Here is a 13743-nt window from a genome sequence, read left to right as displayed (position 1 = left end):
TGAGTGTTAGGAAGTTACTAAGACTGAAGGTGTGGGCACCAGAAAAAGTGTGTGCTGCCTGGCCCTGAGTAAATTTAAGCTGCAAACTGGAAGAAAACTCTTTAATGCTTAGAAGATTTGGGTTCTGCAACAGCCTTCCAAGGGAAAGAAAGAAAGGAGGAAGCAACCAGCCAATCCCTGACTGCTTACTATGGAGCTCAGTAACGTTTTGATGGGCCTGGAGACCCCTCCAGTCTCTCCTTCCTCCAAATTAACTGCCTCTGCAACCATTGTCTTTCAAGGCATGCGTTCCCTCTTCACTTTTTAATTGATCTGATGTCTTCTTGTTTGAAACACTGAACTGTTGCTGTGGTGGTTTGACCTTGGTTAAATGCCAGGTACCCACCAAGTCGCTCTATCACTTCCCCCCAACCCTTCCCCCTTTTTTCTCAACACGGCAAAGAGGGGAAAGAAAATAAGATAGGGAAAAAAACAATCCTTGTGGGTAAAACAAAAGCAGTTTTAATGTAAGCAAAGTGAAGCAAAGGTCCGTGCGCGGAAGCAAAAAAAAAGAAAACAGATTTTTTCTCTACTTTCCCTGAAGAGGTGATGTTGGGCCTTCTCAGGAAGCAGAGCTCCAATACGCGTAATGGTTGCCTCGGAGGACCAAGGGTGACCCCACCCCCTTCCTCCTTTCTCCCAGCTTTATACTGAGCAGACGTCATATGGTCTGGAATATCCCTTTGGTCAGTTCGGGTCAGCTGTCCTGGTTGTGTCCCCTCCCAAGATCTTGCCCACCCCGTCCCACTGTGGGGGGGGAAATGTCAGAAAGAGCCTTGGTGCTGTGTAAGCACCACTCAGCAGTAGCCACACCACCAGTGTGCTATCAACACCCTGCCAGCTCCCAACATAAAACACAGCACCATGAGGGCTGCTACAGGGGAAAACCAATTCTGGCTCAGCCAGACCCGGTACAGTCTCCACCCCTTATTCCATACCATTTACGTCATGCCCAGGTCTCACATAACACTCATTTATTCATTCCGTAAGCTTTCTTCACTCCTCCAGATGTTCAGTGACTTGGCTCCTATCTGTCAAGATGGATGTTCAGGGTAGGAGCAGTATGTTTGACTGTTGGACTCCAGCACCGGCTAGGTTTGGGTCATCATCGCACGTATCTGGTTCACTCTTCGTCGTTCCTACTTCCTCCATCACTTCCTGCAACATACAACTCAACCCACAGATTATTTCCCCCCCAAGGTTAAATCTCCTTGAGGCACACACTGAGTAGCCCCATTCTCCCGCATTACCCACCAAGTACATCCAGGTCCCTGAGCAAAAACAATCCCACGAGTGGGCTTGCCTTTTCCCAAGGGAGGAGCAATCCATACTGCCTTCCCCAGCCATTTCCCTGTGTGTACTACAGGGACCTTATCTCCTCCCACAGTATGAAGGGGTTTTGTTTGGGCAGGACCAGGACGGTTAACAGATCCTCTGGTGTTAATTAGCCAAGTGACTTCTGCTAAATTTATATCCCAGTGTTTCCATCCCCCATTGTCCAATGCTCTCAACATAGTCTTCAACAGTCCATTGTATCTTTCAATCTTTCCAGATGCTTGTGGGTAATAAGGGATGTGATACACCCACTCAATGCCGTGTTTCTTTGCCCAGGAGTTTATGAGATTATTTCGAAAATGGGTTCCATTGTCTGATTCGATTCTTTCAGGAGTACCATGTCACCATAAAATTTGCCTTTCAAGACCTAAGATGGTATTTCGGGCAGTGGCATGATTTACAGGGTACGTCTCAAGCCAACCAGTAGTTGCTTCCACCATGGTGAGTATGTAGCGCTTGCCTTGGCGTGTTCGTGGCAATGGTCCAATATAGTCAATTTGCCAGGCCTCACCATATCGAAAACTCAGCCATCGCCCTCTGTTCCAGGGAGACTTTACTCGTGTGGCTCGCTTGATTGCAGCACATGTTTCGCATTCATGAGTGACCTGTGAGATGGCCTCCATGGTCAGGTCCACCCCTCGATCACGAGCCCATCTGTATGTTGCATCTTTCCCAAGATACCCGGATGTTTCATGGGCCCATCGAGCTACAAATAGCTCACCCTTGCACTCCCAGTCCAGGTCCAGCTGAGCTACTTCAATTTTAGCAGCCTTGACTACTTGCTCATTGTTTTGATGTTCTTCGGTGGCACGGCTTTTGGGCACGTGGGCATCTACATGACGTACCTTTAGAGCCACGTTTTCCACTCGGGCAGCGATGTCCTGCCACAGTGCAGCAGCCCAGATGGGTTTACCTCTGCGCTGCCAATTGGTCTTCTTCCACTCCTGTAGCCACCCCCACAGGGCATTAGCCACCATCCAGGAGTCAGTGTAGAGGTACAGTACTGGCCACTTTTCTCATTCAGCAATCTTTAGGGCTAGTTGGATCGCTTTTACTTCTGCAAACTGACTTGACTCGCCCTCTCCTTCAGTGGCCTCAATGACTTGTCTTGTGGGGCTCCACACAGCAGCTTTCCACTTTCGATGGTTTCCTACCACACGACAGGATCCATCAGTAAGCAGAGCATACCACCTTTCATCTTCTGGTAACTCGTTATATGGTGGTGCTTCTTGGGCACGAGCCACCTCCTCAGGCAATGCTCCAAAATCTCTACCTTCTGGCCAGTCCATGATCTCTTCCAGGATTCCTGGACGGTTGGGTTTTCCCAGTCGAGCTCGTTGCGTGATTAACACTATCCATTTACTCCAGGTAGCACTGGTTGCATGGTGTGTAGAAGGGATGTTTCCTTTGAACATCCAATGTAGTACAGGCAATCGCGGTCCCAAGAGGAGCCGTGCTTCTGTACCAACAACTTCGGAAGCGGCTCGAATCCCCTCATATGCTGCCAGTATCTCCTTTTCAGTTGGAGTGTAGTGGGCTTCTGATCCTCGATATCCCCGGCTCCAAAATCCTAATGGTCGACCTCAAGTTTCACCTGGTATCTTCTGCCAGAGGCTCCATGCGAGGCCATGCTCCCCAGTTGATGTGTAAAGTACATTTTGCACAGTTGGTCCTGTCCGAACAGGCCCAAGAGCTACTGCCCGAGCTATCTCCTGTTTGATGTGCTCAAAGGCTTGTTGTTGCTCAAGACCCCACTCAAAATTGTTCTTCTTTCGGGTTACTTGATAGAGAGGGATCACCAGCTGACTGTAACCTGGAATGTGCATCCTCCAAAATCCCACAAGTCCTAAGAAAGCTTGTGTTTCCTTCTTGTTGGTCGGTGGAGACATAGCTGCTATCTTGTTGACAACATCCATAGGCACATGGCGGCGTCCATCTTGCCATTTTATTCCCAAGAACTGAATCTCCTGTGCTGGTCCCTTGACCATGCTTTTCTTTATGGCAAACCCAGGTCTCAGAAGAATCTCAATTACTTTTTGTCCTTTCTTGAACACTTCTTCTGCCTTGTTGCCCCACACAATGATGTCATCGATGTACTGTAGCTATTCAGGGGCATCACCCTTTTCCAGTGCAGTTTGAATTAGTCCATGACAGATAGTGGGGCTGTGCTTCCACCCCTGGGGTAGTCGATGCCAGGTATATTGGACACCCCTCCACGTGAAAGCAAACTGTGGCCTGCACTCTTCTGCCAAAGGAATTGAAAAGAATGCACTGGCAATGTCGATTGTGGCGTACCACTTGGCTGCCTTTGACTCCAGTTCATATTGGTGCTCTAACATATCTGGTACAGCAGCACTCAGTGGTGGCGTCACTTCGTTCAGGCCACGATAGTCTACTGTCAACCTCCACCCTCCATCAGACTTTCAAACCGGCCATATTGGGCTATTAAAAGGCGAATGTGTATTACTGATGACACCTTGGGTCTCCAGTTGATGGATCAGTTCTTCGATGGGAGCCAGAGAGTCTCGGTTCGTGCGATACTGCCGTAGGTGCATGTTCCTCATAGCAATTGGCACCTGTTGTTCTTCAACTCGCAACAGTCCTACAACAAAAGGATCTTCTGAGAGGCCAGGCAGATTAGACAACTGTTTGACCTTCTCTGTGTTCACACTGGCCACACCAAAAGCCCATCGGTATCCTTTTGGGTCTTTGAAATACCCCCTCTTGAGGCAGTCAATGCCCAAGATACAAGGGGCTTCTGGGCCATTTACAATGGGATGTTTTTCCCACTTGTCCCCGGTCAAGCTAACCTCGGCCTCCAGTACTGACAGTTCTTGACATCCGCCTGTCACGCCTGAGATCCAGATAGGTTCTGCCCCTCTATAACTTGATGGCATTAATGTACACTGTGCCCCGGTGTCGATTAAAGCCTGGTACTTCTGTGGATTTGATGTGCCAGGCCATCGAATCCACACTGTCCAATACACCCGCTCATCCCTTTCCTCCTCCTGGCTGGAGGCAGGGGCCCTCTATTCCTGTCCTTGGTCGGAGTATTCACTGTCTGACCCTTGCTGTGCCAGGCCGGAAACTCCTTCATCAGGGCCAAGGGAGGTGATCTCAGTCTTCCTGTATCTGGGAGATCGCTGGTTACTTTCTTGCAGGGGTCTTTCCTCGCAATTCATGTACACGAGCTTCCACCTTGAAGGTGGGTTGACCATCCCACTTCCTCATGTCCTCCCCCTGGTCACGCAGGAAGAACCAAAGTTCGCCATGTGTCATGCGCCTAGGTTTCCCTTTCCCTCTGACTGGGGTGGAAGAGAACCGATTTCTTGGGGTGTTCCTGACATATAAGGCACTCGCCCGTAGAGATGAGGAGGTACCAAGACTCTCTTCAAAGTTCTGAAGCCAGGAAGAGACTGCCTCCACAGTTGGTGTATATCTTAGTCCTTCTCCCATATCCATTTCTGGATAGTACATCGCAGCCAAGCTGGCAGAATATGAGGATGGTGCACCTTTAATCACCTTCCTCCACATGGCCCGTGTGCACAGGACATCCTCTGGATTTTTAGGGGCTTCATCATTATCTGGATCACTATAGATGACTTCCAGCACTGCTAATTCTCTCAGGTACTGGACACCTTCATCCGCAGTAGCCCACTTCCCTGGGGAGTTGTCCGTAAGATCTTCCTTGAAAGGATATCTTGCTTTAACACTTGAAAGGAGCCGTCTCCACAGACTGCAAATTCCTGTCTCTTTTCCAATTCCCCTTTCAATTCCTCGATCTCTAGCAAGGGAACCCAGCTGTTGGGCTTCCTTACCTTCCAGCTGCTGAGCATCAGCCCCATTATCCCAGCATCGAAGCAGCCAGGCAGCAATCCGCTCACCCGGCTGGCGGCGATAGTCTTTCCGCAGATCTCGCAGTTCTGATGATGTCAGGGACCGGGTAGTTTCTGCCTCCTGTTTGAGTTCTGTAATTCCCTTTTCTGACCCCTTTGCTGAAGGACCCGCTTCTTCCTCCTCTTTCTCGTCCCTTATTAATCGAGGGTATGGACCTGTTGTTCTCCTTGTCCACTGTTTCTTTTTTACTACTGGGGCAATCTCTGCTGTTATTGTTTTTGTTTGAGTCCCCATCTCCACCACAGTCCTTTGAGAGCACTGAACTGCAGCTCGATAAGCACAGGCCAGGCCCCAGTACAGCGCTAGGAGTTGCTGATTTTCATCGGGATAGACAAGGCACCCTTCTATCAGGTGTTGTGTCAATTTTGCAGGGTTGCTTGCCCGTTCAGGGGTAAGATCTCAGGCTACAGGAGGTGATAACCGCCCTAGGAATCTGCCCAAATCCTTCCACGCCCCCTGCCACCCACGGACAGGCCGCCTCAGGGCACATTTTGGTATTCTCTCACCCAAAATTTGCTTTCTCTTACACCAAAAACCTAACAAGCTCCACACAGCCCACACTAGGTAAATAGCATTAATGAACACTATCAAAGAGCTAACATAAGGATTAATAAGTACTTCAGGAGCTTGCAGAATAAAACCACTCATGATGTTCCCAATTTCTTCCAGCATGTTCCCGAGCTTAACAAAATAAAGATAAGCAGAGCAATAAACAAACCCGTGACCAGCACAAGAGCTTGTCGCTTACTAACTGCTATAGCTATAGCACAATTAATATAAAACTGCCGTTGTCCTGCCTCACGTTGGGTGCCAAAAAAGACTGTGGTGGTTTGACCTTGGCTAAATGCCAGGTACCCACCAAGTCGCTCTATCACTTCCCCCCCCTTTCCCCTTTTTTTTCTCAATAGGGCAAAGAAGGGAAAGAAAATAAGATAGGAAAACAAAACAACCCTTGTGGGTAAAACAACAGCAGTTTTAATATAAGCAAAGCGAAGCAAAGGTCCGCGCGCGGAAGCAAAAAAAAGAAAACAGATTTATTCTCTACTTCCCATTAACAGGTGATGTCGGGCCTTCTCAGGAAGCAGGGCTCCAATACGCGTAGTGGTTGCCTCGGAGGACCAAGGGTGACCACCCCCTTCCTCCTTTCTCCCAGCTTTATACTGAGCAGATGTCATATGGTCTGGAATATCCCTTTGGTCAGTTCGGGTCAGCTGTCCTGGTTGTGTCCCCTCCCAAGATCTTGCCCACCCCGTCCCACTGCGGGAGGGAAATGTCGGAAAGAGCCTTGGTGCTGTGTAAGCACTACTCAGCAGTAGCCACACCACCAGTGTGCTATCAACACCCTGCCAGCTCCCAACATAAAACACAGCACCATGAGGGCTGCTACAGGGGAAAACCAATTCTGGCTCAGCCAGACCCAGTACACCCGATCATGGGGCTCATGGTCCCATGGTCCTCCATGTGCGGATGCCCAGGCGTTCGCGCTGGTCATGCCGGCCCACACGTCTTCCTCACCCGATTTAGCTTCGGGCGGATGTCGTGGTTTCATCGGGGACCCTTCATCTCCTTCAGAATGTACTCCTCCATGGCAACAGGGTGCCAAGGCCAGGAAGTAGTGGTGGTGCAACAGCAGTGTTGAGACAGATGCAGTCCAACACAGTCCCTTACACATGTGAGAAAACATATTTCACTGTGGGAGACATCGGTCTGTCAGCCTTGCACAGCCTCTGAATCAACAGCTAGGCTTTGATGAGAAACAGGCCTTGGGAGAAAGATAAGAAACTGCTGAGTTGTGCCAAGGTGGCAGGGAAAAACAACGGACAGCTGCAACACTGAGCTGTGGGAAAGTGCTGAGCTGTGAGAAGTTACCGCTGCGTGAACAGCACGTGAATGAGAGGGTGATTGGTCTGCACAGCGCGTGTTAGAGTGGCCTTATGCTGATAGGAGAAAAGGTTGATAGCTGTCTAATTGCTGATTTGCTAATTATGAAGTAAGAGCTTTGGTGAGAGCATAAGTATGTACTATTAGAAAAATAAACGGCTTTGCCTGATATAACTCTCATAGAGTTGTGCAAGTCCGATATCCTCCCACAACACTTCACTGCCATTTTTTGGTAAAATATCCCTGATAATTAAAAAAACCCAAGAACATTACAATACACAAAAAATTAAAGGCCACATCTACCCCTGAGAAACATCAATCAGAATTATTTGTTTTTTAAAAAAAGCCTATCTACAGTGCTTCCCCATTCCCTCTTTATGGAAGTTACATATATACTATCCAAGTCCTTACAGGTTTTCAATAGTAAAATACATGTGTACTTCACAGTTCAAAAAGAACAATTTCATTAATACAGGATATAAATTCTAGATAAGGCAAGAGAAATTCTGATGCAGTTACACACTTTCAGATCTTCATTAACCAAAACCAAACATTGGGTTGAACTTGATGGAATTTTGAGAGCAATATAACAATCTTGGTTTTCATTTTTCAGAAAAGAGGTATTTTGCCTTCTATACAACACTTTTTTTTTTTTTTTTTTTTTTTTTAATATAGCTCTTCTGGTGTACAGGGTTTACACAGTGCCACTCTTCCCAAACTATTTTGAAAAGCATGAGGAAATACTCATTTCTGTCTTCCTCACAAATAAACTAATTCAAAACCAACTCACCTCTCCACCCTTACAAAGCCGAATTACTTCTTTGTAAGGCTCTTCGTGTTAAAAACAAGAACCATGTCACTACCCCCAATTCATACCATGGATGCGCATTACTGTTCCTCATTTCTGAACACACACAAACATCCAGGCTCTTCTGCAGGCAAAGCACACTCACTCCTCCCTTCTTCCACTGAGAGAATGATAAAAAATGGTGCCACCCCCCCATCCCCCAGTGACTGAGAAGAGCCGGGCGGGGGCAGGAACCCAGCCCCACCCCGCTCCCCCGCGCAGATGTGAGCCCCCGCAGCATGGTGGGCTGGGTGGAGTGCTCTTCTCAGCGGGGCAGCGCAGGGCTGCTTCCCTCTCTCCGCTCTTCAGCAGCCCTGCTAGGCTAGGGGGAGAAGGGGAAACACACTTATCAGGTCAGCAGCTGCCCATTGGCTGCCATCTTGGCGGACCCCTCCGGGAAGCGTATTCGCCAGTTCCTTGTCTCTCTGCCATGTGAGGCGGCCTCATAGCATTGGCCAATCGGCGTAGCAGGGTGTCTGGCATGCAGATCCGGTGTTCTCAGCCAGACAATGGAAACGTGGGCTCGCGCAGCTGCTGGCGGCTCTGCAGTGGCCATCTTGTGGCAGGTGGCACTGCTGCAGGGCGGGGGTGAGGGAGTGGAGGGCGTGCTGCCGCCAACGCCCCGGTTGGTGCCGACCCTGTCCCACCTCACCGGGAGATGAAATGTGCCCAAGGCCTCTCCACACTGCGGGCTCTGCTCTGACTCCATGTTCTTCACTAAGGTGTGGCCCTGGCCAGGTGTTGGGTGCCTCGAGCAGTAATTCCCACCCTGGGTGTGCAGAGGTGTCTGGGCAGGGCTCTGCCTGGTGGCTTGTCCCTGAGGGGGGTTGGGGCTGTGTGTGAGAGGGCTGAGGTGCCCTGCAGAGGTTGCTGCATTTATCAGCTTCCCTCTTCTCCCTGGGCTTCCACTTTCCCTGGATCACACTTCCCATTTGTTAACATGTGAGCAGAGGTGCAAAACCTTTTTTCTGATCTGGCTTCCCAGTGTGGTAAAATGTGGAATTCAAATATTCTCAGTACTTGTAAGTCTAGGCGATGGAAGCCCATTTGCTTGTGGTGTTACAAGAAAAGGCGATCCCCTTCACAGCTCTACAGGTGGAGAAATTAAGAGGGAAGTGGCACGAAGCAAAGTGTTCACAGCACCTAATCCTGTAAATAAAACCCTGGGTATTATACACAAATAGTAAGAATACTGAGATGATTCAGAACGATGTCCAAACCCACCAACAAAGGAGTCACTTTAGCTTGCTTGCAGAACAGTTTTAAGGACACTGTTTGATTTTAATTCTGCCTTTTTTTGGTTTGTGTATCTCAGAGAAGTGGAAAGGTTTCTATCTCCCTGCTGGATCCACTCAGAGCCCGGTCCTGGAGGTAGCCTTGTAAGGAGTAACCTTACTTCAAAAGCCAGGTATGGTAACAGTTACATAGCCGAACAATTAGAAGACTTATCTCGTATTGTGAAAATGGCAGGTTAAGTCCCACTTCAATCTGCATCTCTAAAACCTGCAGTGTCTGGTTGGGGTTTTTTTGCTTTCTTTTTAAATGGTGCTGCTTCCTACATGTGACCTTCCTACTTCCACGACATAAACATGAACATCAGGAAACACTTTGTCACTGTGACAAAGTCACCTAATGTGACCAGCACTGGCACAGGTTGCCCAGAGAGGTTGTGCAGTCACCATTCTTGGAGATAGTCAGAAGCCAGCTGGACATGGTCCTGGGCAACTGGCTCTAGGTGGTCCTGCTTGTGACCTCTGGAGGTTCCTGCCAACCTCAACCATTCTGTGATTCTGTGAAAAAAAACATGACACCACCTCATAACCTACAGTTTAGCTTTCCTTATGGGTGGACATGGGAGTCCTTGGTTTGTCTCACTTCAGAAGAATTCCTGTGTTTTATATTGAACATAAATAGTTGTTGCCTAACCTGTATCTTGGTGGTTAGGAACTTTCCTGTGAGTGGAAAGATTGGGCAGGAATCATGTCCTGAGGATAAGAAAATTAAATCTGGGTTTTCAATGTCCCAAAGACAGCTTTAGTCATGGAACTGCTGTAGAACAAATGGCACTACTTAGTGCTACAGTTCTAAGAAAGCGATCACTTTCACTACTTTTTTTGGTAGATTTGATCTGTAGGTGAAGGCTGCTTCCAGATACAGTGCTTCAAAGATGAATGCTGATATCTGTTTCTGGATCGTGGTCAGGCACATAAATGCTGAGCTGTAAAAGCTCTGTCAAGGCTGAAGCAGTTCTAGGTAGGTGCAGAAGTTTAATTTTACATGCCTGAAGTCTTAAGACCAAAGTGTACTGCTGACATTCAGGTGCTCCCAAAGTTAGCACAGGAGAGGGGAGTTGCAACTCTGAATTTTGATGCCTAAATTGTATTAAAATGTCAATTCTGATACCTAAGTTCTCATTTAGATTTCTTGTATCTTGCACTTGATGCAGTGAACTGTGATTTCAAACAAGATGATACCTTCAAGGAGGGGGGAGGTAGATTAATCCACATTCGTCTGAGGAGGCTTAAAGCTCTTGTTGGCCAAAGAGGATCTTAAGGAGTCTTCTTGTTTCTCTACTGCCTAACATTACGTGATGTATATGCTAAACAGCTCTGATATACATGCTTGGAAGCACAGCCTACTTTTGTAACGGCGCATTCTTTAAGGAATAAACCTAATAAACCACAATTTAGAAAAACAAGATGCTATTGACAAAAAATTAAGACAGATCTTTCCATTAGAAGCTGAAGTTTTATTACAGGATAACAGTACGTAAAGCACATCTAAAATCGATGTGTTCAATGCACTTAATAAAGGTAATGTAATATTAAAGGTACAGTTTCTAAGTACAATATAACAACATGCATATTAGAATGAAAATTGGGGTATTTAAAAGACAGCATTAAATCTCTTATTTTTACAGTCATATTTACAAAATGAATCAAAATACTTTTTTCGAGACTGAGTAAAATAACCAACTGGAATATAAGCAGGCTATCGTAAGAGTGAGTTGGAAAGGTCCATGAAAGTGAAAAGTTAAGTGATTGGGTAAAGATCATTAGCAAAGGTTTAGTACAACACCACTTCAGTATTCCTCTTGATGGCTTACATTTTATTGTAGCTAGAAAGGGAATTTATACATACTGTACACATAACAGACAGCATATATTTACATGTACAGTATAATTGCTTTTAAACTTGTGTGTATTTACAGAAATTTGAGCATATCACTCAAGGAAGTTTTTGAAGTCTATGTGCTTAATCTTCAAACTGATGTGTATTTGCAATCAGCATTGATTCTGGTCTCGTTACATTGAAAATTTAGTAAACAGGGAGAATATATGTTAACCAAATGGTTTTGCATAAATATATCAAAGTATTAAAACAACAGGGAGAACATGTTCCTGGCATTATGTATAGGTTAGTATGTACAAATTTAAGAGCGAGTCCTTTTCTCTTTGAAAATATCAAAAGGTGACTTAAATCAAGAAGGGAAAATAAAATTGTCATGGCTTATATTTAAATAAGATTGTAGCTTCAAGAGGTTTTTATAATTGTCCTGATAGTGTTTGCAATTAAACATTCCACTTATGAAAATATACCCACATTGCAGTAAAGTTTGCATTTATTTTTAGGACAACAGTATGTTTGCTGTTTAAAAAAAAAATGTTTTTATATATATATTCCTTGGATTGAGGGTATAAAAGCAGTGCATGGAAGCCAAGAACCATGGCTTTAAAATTCACTACCTTCTATTATCAAAAAGTGCAGTACACAGAAACATCATATTTAATAAATTGTTCAAAAATCTTTGCTAAAGATCTTAAAAATTCAGTAATGCTACAGACAAATTCTAATAAATATTTAAAAGGTTAATTACCTCCTTAGTTAGATATTTGATATCCATCAGTTTCTAAGAATTAATGTGAAAACAATATCTAGAATGAAAGAAACAGGGGATAGGAATACTTTTAAGGGTACACGACTATGTAAATTAAGGTATACATGAAAAACAAAAACAAAACCCCCGAAAAAATGTTGAAAATTCCACTTCTTAATTAACTTTAGTTGCTAATGGCTGTCGTTGGATATGTATGAATGATTTATAAAGCATATCCAAGGACGGAATTTAGCCATCCATCTATCACGGAAGATTTACAGAAAATTCCTATTTCGAGTAAGTGGAGTTAAGCGTGTAGGCGTGGCCTAGTAACATCCGCAGTTTGAGTGTGTACAGATCCTATTTGAAGTGAAGAGGGAGGAAGGCACCCAGCAGAATAACATCTATAAATATCAGATGCAATGACAGGATAGAACTCTCCCAACAAGCCAAAAAACTACCTCCCTTTCAGACAGACAGCATATTGTAATTACTTTATACTGGCAGATTAGATGGTTTTCTTCTTTCTGATACAATACAGGCAGACTGTTTTCATAACCAAAAGGATAACAAGCTGGACAGAACAGTTTTATTAACGTTAATAATGTTAAAAATGTAGAAAAAGATTTCTACATTTGATATCAAGATCTGTACGGTGAAGTAATTTTATCCTTATTAAATACACTATAGAATAAATTATATAAGTTATAATTTATATAATGACACTATGCTTTTAAAGAGAAAACCATGACCCAAATCTTGTACTCTGATACAGGTACTTGTTGGGCATATGTTGGTGTATATATATATACACACAAATCTATAGATATTTATATATAGTTATACTCAGTGAAATTAACAAGACTCAAAGGTGGTATTGTCTAGAAATAAAAGGGGTTTGTTTGCTTTTGTTCACTGTGAGAGATGAGAAACCAGGCCTGTGAGAAACTAAGAAAAACAGCCTGAGAAAGCAAAAGTTGAGGCTGATCTAAGGAATGCCTTAAACACTCACAATAGTGTGGAGGATAGTGTGGAGGTTGAAGCTGATAAGGCTGCCCGAATAACACAGGATGCAGCCGGAGGAGGGAGCCCTGTGGAGACAGGACAGCTCTGCTCTGGGACACCTGGACAAATTTCAAGGGCCAACTGTCCGGTGAATGAACTTTGCTTCATTATCCATGAAATGCATATTAAAGTTTACATCCCTTAATATGCTAACGAAGGCTAACATGATCATGCTAATTACATCATCCCATGAAACACCTTACCCCTCCCCGTACAGGGGATACGTAGGTATGTGGGTTGACCTAGGGGATGGACCCAAGGAAAGTGTGTATAAATCAAGGGGGGGAAAGAAAGGGGGGCGGCCTGGAGAATGCAGTGAAGCAAAGAAGACAGATGCCTCCTGGCGGGATCAGTGCAGAAACCCAGACCGGTGATCTGTATTTCCCCATTCCCTCTATCTCCCTCTTTTCCCTTTCCCATTAAGAAATGCAAGGCATATTCTATTGCTTGCCACAACTTGCTATATACTTAGCCAATTATCGTCTGTTCCATTAGTACCTTGTGGGTAGTTAATAAATGTTTGGACATGGAGACTTGTTGTCCGCTCCATTGGGGATTTGCAAATCTGAGTCACTTGTCTCCCTTGTCTGAGCGGGACATGACATCACTCCACTGACTGTGACAGGTGGGTCTGGACACCATGGTGGTGGCAGCTCATGCACACAGAGGGACTGTACATGATGAGAAGATGAGTGAGGTGTTGTGGGTAGGTAGTAAATGCTGGCAAGGGGCTGTCTTCATAGAGACATGAGGTGTGGATTTGATCGTGAGCAGGATGGGGCTGAGGCACCTTTTGGGGGGC

Source organism: Strix aluco, chromosome 10 (genome assembly GCF_031877795.1).
Source record: "Strix aluco isolate bStrAlu1 chromosome 10, bStrAlu1.hap1, whole genome shotgun sequence".
NCBI lineage: Eukaryota > Metazoa > Chordata > Aves > Strigiformes > Strigidae > Strix > Strix aluco.
This window is presented reverse-complemented; position numbering follows the sequence as displayed.